Raw genomic sequence first — 8,056 nt, 5'->3', positions numbered from 1 at the left:
TGCTCTGCCCCTTTAGCAAACCTCTGCCTAAACATCCAGTTGTTTCCATACATCCTCTGAAATCTAAGTACAGGTTTCCAAACCTTAAGTTTTGACTTCTGTGCACCTGCAGGCTCAACACCATGTGGAAGCTGCCAAGTGTTGGGATTTGTGCACCCTGAAAAAATGACCTGAGCTATATGTTAGCCCCTTTTAGCCATGGCTGGAGCTGAAGAAGCTGGGACACAGGGCAACATATGCTGAGGCTGCACAGAGCAGTGGGGCCCTGAGCCTGGCCCAGGGAATCATTTTTCCCTCCTAGGTCTCCAGGCCTCTGTTGGGAGGGACTGCCATGAAGGTCTCTGACTTGTCCTGGAGACATTTTCCCCATTGTCTTGGTGATTATCTTTTGGTTCCTCACTACTTATATAAATTTATGTAGCTGATTTAAATTTCTCCCCAGAAAATGTTATTTTTTTTCTTATTGCAACATTAGGCTGCAAATTTTTCAAACCTTTATGCTCTATTTCTTCTTGAATGCTTTGCCACTAAGAAATCTCTTCTGCCAGATACCCTAAATCATCTCTCTCAAGTTCAAAATGCCACAGATCTATAGGTCAGGCAGGGAAATGCCACCAGTCTCTGCAGTAATTTTACTCCAGTTTCCAACATCTCCATCTGAGGCCACCTCAGTCTGGCCTTCATTGTCCATATCGCCATCATCATTTTGGTCAAAGCCAATCAACAAGTCTCTAGGAAGTTCCAAACTTTCCCACATTTTCCTGTCTTTCTCTGAGTCCTGTAAACTGTTCTAATCTCTGCCTGTTACCCAGTTACAAAATCACTTCCACGTTTCGGGGCATCTTTATAGCAGCATCTCACTCCTGGCATCAATTTACTGTTTTAGTTCATTCTCATACTGCTAATAAAGACATACCACAGAGTGGGTAATTTATAAAGGAAAGGGATTTAATTGGCTCACATTTCAGCATGTTTGGAGAGGCCTTGGGAAACTTAATCATGGCAGAAGGGGAAGCAAACACGTCCTTCTTCACATGGTGGCAGCAAGGAAAAGTGGCAAGGAAATGGGAAAAAGGCCCTTAAAGACCACTCTCTCCTGGTCTGTAAGGTTTTCACTGAAAAGTTTGCTGCCAGATACATTGGAGCTCCATTGTATGTTTTTTGTTTATTTTCTCTTGCTGCTTTTAGGATTCCTTCTTTATACCTGACCTTTGTGAGTATGATTATTAAATGCCTTGGGGTAGTCTTCTTTGAGTTAAATCTCTTTGGTGTTCTATAAGCTTCATATACTTGGGTATTGATGTCTTTCTTTAGGTTGGGGACATTCTCTGTTATTATCCCTTTGAGTAAACTTTCTACACCTATGTCTTTCTTTATTTTCATTTTAAAGCTAGTAACTCTTAGAGTTGCCCTTTTGAGGCAGTTTATTTTTAGAACCTGTAAGTATGCTTTATTGTTTTTCTTTATGTTTTTTGTCTCTTCTGATTGTGTACTTACAATTTGCCTGTCTTCGGACTCAGTAAATCTTTCTTTTGCTTGATTGGTTCTGCTATTAAAAGATTCTGAATGCATTCTTCAGTATGCTATCTGCATTTTTAGTCCAGAATTTTTGCTTGATTTCTTTTAGTTATTTTAATATGTTTGTTAAATTTATCTGATATAATTCTGAATTCTTCCTCTGTGTTATCTTGAATTTCCTAGAGTTTCCTCAGCACAGCTGTTTTGAACCACTTTCTCCGTCTGAAAGGACACATATCTCTGATCTTCATGGTTGATCCCTTTTGCAATATTTACTTCTTTTGGTGATGAAATGTTTTCCTGGGTCATTTTAATACTTGTAGACACTCATCTGTGTGTCTGGGCATCAAATAGTTAGGTATTTATTGTTGCCTTCTTAGTTTTTGGCTTGTTTGCACCCATCCTTCTTTGGAACACTTTTCAGATATTAAAATGAACTTAGGTTTTATTATCTAAGCTGTTTCTGCTTTATTGGGAACCAGTAATGCTGTGTTTCTTCCAGATTCTTAGATGTACCACTTTGATAGTCTTGATCAAATTCTTGAAGAATTCTCTGAATTACACAGGAGAGATATTTGTTACTTTTTGCTGAACAAACAAAGTCTCTTTCTCTGTATTGAGTTCCCTGGAGTTGTTAGTGGGATGACACAAGCACCTCTGTGACTACCACTAATAGGATTGTGCTGGGTCAGACTGGAAACCAGCACAGCACTGGGTCTCACATGAGGCCTGCTATAATCACTCCCTGGATACTGTCCATGTTTGCTCAAACTTCTGGGACTTTATAGTTAGCAGGTGGTAAAGCTAGTCAGGCCTATGTCCTTCTCTTCAGGGTGATGAATTCCACCAGGCCTTAAGACGGCCAAGAGATACTGTCCAGAAATCAGGGACTAGAGTCAAAAACCTTAGAAATCTACCTATAGATTTAAGCCAATAATTTTAGGATAATTTGTTAAGCAAAAATGCATGTTGAATACCATGAGTTACCACAGTTTAGGTAGCTTTATCCAGATGGAAGTTATGCTTTTTATTAAAATAGCTGCCTTGAGTGAAAAGTGAGTCTTTTCCACCTTAAGCAAAATCAAGTATTTCTGCAAAGTGGGGTGGGAGAAGGGGTTGGCAGCGATGTGAGGCCAGCCACAAGCCTCAACCAAGAAGCAGGCCAGGGAGCCATAGTCTGATATGGTATACCTCAGGTGGTCTTGATCAAATGGTGTTAGTAGGACCTTTACAGTTCAAGCTATGCCTATTTGACTCTGAAGTATACAAACATTGGCTGCAACATATGTATGGGGCTTCATATGATCTTCAGCAGATGCATGAGTATTTCAGACGCCTTAGTAAGCAAGAACAGATTAATCAAGAATTCAAAGTAAAAGAGATTCTTTCTGGATATCTGCTGTTTAGACAAACATTATTGACTTCCGTTTTGTTGTTTCTCAGCTGTCTACAAGCAAGTACATTAAATGCATGTGCATTTCAGAGGACTAGTGTGTTTTGTTCTAATTTTAAGGTGTTAGTACCAAACTCATGGAGGCTATAGTGCCACACTGACTTCTCCAAATTATTTTCTGTACATGGGGTTAAGAAGGAAAGTATGATAGTGGTAACCTTAAATTCATATATTGGGTCCATACTAAAACTCAGTTGGTATCTTCCTATCACATGGTCTTAAGTTGGGTCTAGATATATTATTTTCTGACCTTTAAAGTATGATTTTAGATTACAGACTCAACTTGTGACTTTACCAGAAGAAAGTGGTAGGTTTTATAACTAAAATGAATTACAAAGAAAATATGCCATCACAGTTTGAGGTAGAAAAACAAGTTAATGAAATAATTAAAAATAAAAATGCCTGAAGGAAACTAATAAAGCCCATTTCTGGAATTTTGTCTATAGGAATTAGAGTTGTTTAGGAAATGATTAAGGAGTTAGAGTGATTTGAAAAGTCTGCTTCAATTCTAAAAACAAAATAAGGGCAATAGATAATAAAAATAATTAAAAGATTTACTTAGAAGGTAGATAAAGCTCTTAGCATAACAGACCCTATTTTTGTGAAAGGAAAACGAAAGCCACAATGGCCAGAATAGAATGATATAAGAGGAAATGAAGATTGCTTCATATCTAGCTTCTGTGCACAGCAAGTTTCCAAGTGGAAAGTATCCAAGTTTTAACAAGACCAAAAAGAGTGACTAGATCCCAATAATATCTATCAGAGGAAAAAATGAATGTTCTCAGACAACAGTCAGGTATGATTCCCCAGTAGGAGGCCAGAATCCAGGAGATTATCGAAAGGTTGCAGATAAAGAATCTGGGTGAACGGTATGAAGTGGAATTGGGGAAAGCAATTTACAATTAAGGAAAGCTACACCAAGTGATTACAGAAAATCTGGACATTATTGATGAGAAAAAAGTAGAAAAATCTGGGCAAAATCGTATTAAAGAATTATTAGGTGAGTTTCAAGGCAGCACATTTATTTGAGGTAAAAATTTAGTTAAAACGTATCTTAAGAGAAGAAGTCTTAGAAATTTAATGAATTAGGACTCAAAAGAAATGTCTATCAAAAATGAGACATGTTAAAGGGGATTGAAACAGGATAATGATAGTTCAAGTTCAGACCTGGGTTAGACATTGATCTGATGGGAGAATATCTCTAGAGGACTATTATCCATCTGTAGAAGGTGAAGGTGGACATGATTTGTGTGAAGAGTAGATACTTTTGGCAGGCACAATTTTTGTTGATTTCATGTCTTTCACTATGTGAAAGACATAATCTAGAGGAATATTTTATTAAAACAAATGTTTGTACCAGAAATCAAATAGAAAGCAAAAGGAAAGAGAACACCCAAATTCAGTAAAGAATATCAGTCCTACATATGTCATAGAAGAAAATGGACCAATTTAACAAGCAGGTTAAACTGAGTCTTACTGAAAGGCATAGAGAAAAAAACAAAGGGAAATTCAACTGAGTCATGTTCTGCCCATGAAAAAAAAGGAAATGTAAGACATAAATATATTTATGTCTTAGAAGATTCAAAGGCAGAGGAAAGACATTGACTTAGGGAGCATACGAGAGGTTGTTAGTCAAGCTTAGAAGTGCTAACATTAAGGGCTTGGGTTTTTATATCATGCATGGACAGAAAATTAAGCCTTAACTCTCCATGAGGTAAGAGCTTGGACCTAAGACCCCTGAATAAAACTGAATTTTGAGGTGTTGTACTCTAAGTGACAGGGAAACTAGAAAAGTTCTTCCCACTGCTCCTGAGACAGTACAAAATTACTTGCCTTACCTCAGACTCTTGATAGAAAAATATACTATATTCTGAGAAACTGAAACTATAAAGATGAACTACATACACTATTAAAGAGTGAATGTACTATTTCCACAAAGTAAGAGACTCATTAAAATTTTTAAAAAAGTACATGAAGATAAATCTCAGTCAATCATATCCCAAGGACATTTGGAAGAAGAAGCAACACTCAATTCCCATTAATTTTCTATAGAAAAGTTATCTCTGCTAAAATGAACTCAGAACAAGAAAAAAAAAATGACAATATGCACACAACAGTAATATATCTTCAGTTAAAGTCAGCAGTCACAACAAATTAGGAGGATAAGCATAGAGCATGAGATAATAGGTCAATCTGAAAAAACATAAATTAAGTGCATGTTAATAAAAAATTTTTAAAAATTAATAGAAACCACATGGAAAGATGATATTATGAAAAACTAATAGTCAAATTTGAAATAAAATACTACATAGAATGTTAAAAAAATGAGAGTCAGTGGACAAACAAAATAAAGAAAGCTAAGTAGAAAACTAGATAATAGAAAATGACCCAGAGTGTATCACAGAGACATGAAAATATGAAACAACATGAAAGGAGTTAAAGAGATATGGAAGATAGATTGGAAAATTATAACATACCTAATAGCTCCATGAGGAGAGAAAAACCAGAGTGGATGAACGATAGGAGATTGCTTAACAGAATCAAATAGTTCTAAAAGGTATCTATTATTTTGGAGGATCTTAAAGGTTTTAATTATCTTTAAATATTTAATGTAAAATATGAATATTAAAAATTTAAGATTAATCACAAAAAAATCAGAAGCTTATTAAATAGTTATAAACTAAGAGAGGAGAAAAAAGGGCCTGAAAAAAGCTTGATCAATTCAAGAGAATGTGTAAAGGAGGAAAACAACAATAAAAATAATGGTGTGAAAAATAAAAATGACAAAAATAAGATTGGAAAAATAAATCAAAATGTCATTAATGAATATGTGTGAATGGACAGATCATCAGGTGGATAAAGAAACAATATATGCAGTTATATACTGTTTATAAATAATACACTTAAACCTTTAAAATGTGGAAATGTTAAAAATAAATGGATGGAAAAGGTGTATCAGGCATACACTAAATAATAAATTTGATGTAACTATATTAGTATAAATAAAATAGACTATATGGAATAATTATCAGAGATAAGATTATTACATAATGACAAATGGGCACATTCTGGTCAAAGACATAGTAGTTCTAGACTTATATGTAGCTGATGCCATAACTTTGGAATATATACATGCAAATAAACATATAGCTTCATACATTTAAAAAATATGACAAAGCTACAAGAAGTTGACAAAGCCATTACCATCATGAAACATTGTAACGTTCTTCTCTAATTGAATGAGCAAGTATTTTAAGAACTTTGAATAGGCCAAATTTTAACCACATTTTTAAAATCTTTATTTAATGAATATACATCTAATCCTATATCCAACAATTAGAAAATATTATTTTCAAGCACATGGAACTTCTATAAATATGGACCAAATATTAGGCCAAAAATCAAGTCTCAATGCACAACAAATATATTCCCTGACTATAATGCACTTACATTTGAAAGCAAAAATAAAAATATGACCAACTTATTGTTATTCATTTGAAAAGAAAACATTTCTGAATAATTCATGGGTCAAAGGAAATATCATATAAGGAATAAGAAAAATGTTATTTTAAAACAATAAAAATATTTCACATCTAAATTTGTGGCAACTAAAACTGTACTTAAAAGGGAGTGTTTAACATTAAGCGTATGCAACAGAAAATAAGTTTTAAAATCAGAGAATTAGTCATGTAATTCAAGAAGTTAGAAAAATAATATCAAAATAAACTGAAAGAAAAAGGATCAATGTGATAAAAGAACAAAAATTCATGTGATTAATACAAATAAAAAGAGAAGAAAGTAAAATGAAAGTTTATATTTGATAATAGTAATAAAATAGACAAATATTTTGAAATATGAATGAAGGAAAAAAGAGAAGTCACTAAAGACCAGTATAAAAATAATTAAGGAGCATAGCTATAAATAAATCACATACGTTTAAAATAAGAAGATAATACTATGAAAATTTTTACCAGTTAATTTGTAAATATACATAAAATGTACAAATGTATAGAATATTATATATTTTGAAACCAAATTTAGAAAAAATAGGAACTGAGTGAATCCATGAGGGAGTCAACAGAAACTCTCCGAAGAAAATCCTCAAGGCCTACCGAAGTTTAAATGAACATTTAATTCTTGTCTTCTGGACATAGTTTTAAAGCATGTAAACAAAAAGAAGGAACATTTTACAACTCATTTATGAAACTATTATAACCTACAGATAAAAGCCAAAATGAGACCAATCTAGCTTATAAAAAGAGATGCAGACATTTTAGTAAAATATTAGTAATCTAGCTCCACTAATGTATTTAAAAAATATATCCTAAGTGAGGTTTAACCCAGGAATATAGAAATGTTTAACATTAAAACACATGTTATTGTAAGTCTTTTTTATTATCTAAATATGGCATGTCAGATACATAGGGAAGACTCCTGGTGTAGAACATTTAAAATTTATGGGAGATAAATAAAATTCATTTACAAATGCATAAATCAGTTAAGGCTAGAAAAAAATGAGAAGATACAAATTTAGAAAGGAAAGGAAACAGTGGAGCATTCATTTGTCTTTGGAGCTTCTGATTTCTGGAAATAGAATTTGGGTTAAAACGTGCATGTTCTCACTTTACATGGGAGACAAACAATGGGTATACATGAAAATACAGAGTGAAGTAATAGACATTAGTGACTCCAAAACATGAGAGTGAGGGAGGGATGTAAAGGTTAAAAATTTATCTACTGGATACAATGCTGGCTATTCAAGTGATGGTACACTAAAAGCCCAAACTTTACCACTATGTAATGTATCCAGGTAACAAAACTGCACTCGTGCCCCATAAATTTATAAATATAAAAAATAAATTTAAAACTAACTTGAAAAAAAAAACCAAAAAACCACTATGCAATGTATCCATGTAACAAAACTGCACTTGTACTCTGTAAAACTATAAATGTAAAAAATAAATTTAGAAAGAACTTGATGGAAATAAATCCTGTCATGCAGATTTAGAAAAACTGCATCTATTAAAAGTAACATATATAGAATAAACAATACATCTGCCTATAATTTTTAAAGACATAAAAGTA

This window comes from Sapajus apella, unplaced genomic scaffold (assembly GCF_009761245.1).
Source record: "Sapajus apella isolate SASKATOON/1434 unplaced genomic scaffold, GSC_monkey_1.0 scaffold98, whole genome shotgun sequence".
Taxonomy (NCBI): domain Eukaryota; kingdom Metazoa; phylum Chordata; class Mammalia; order Primates; family Cebidae; genus Sapajus; species Sapajus apella.
The sequence above is the reverse complement of the archived record's forward strand: the minus strand, read 5'-3'. Positions refer to the sequence as shown.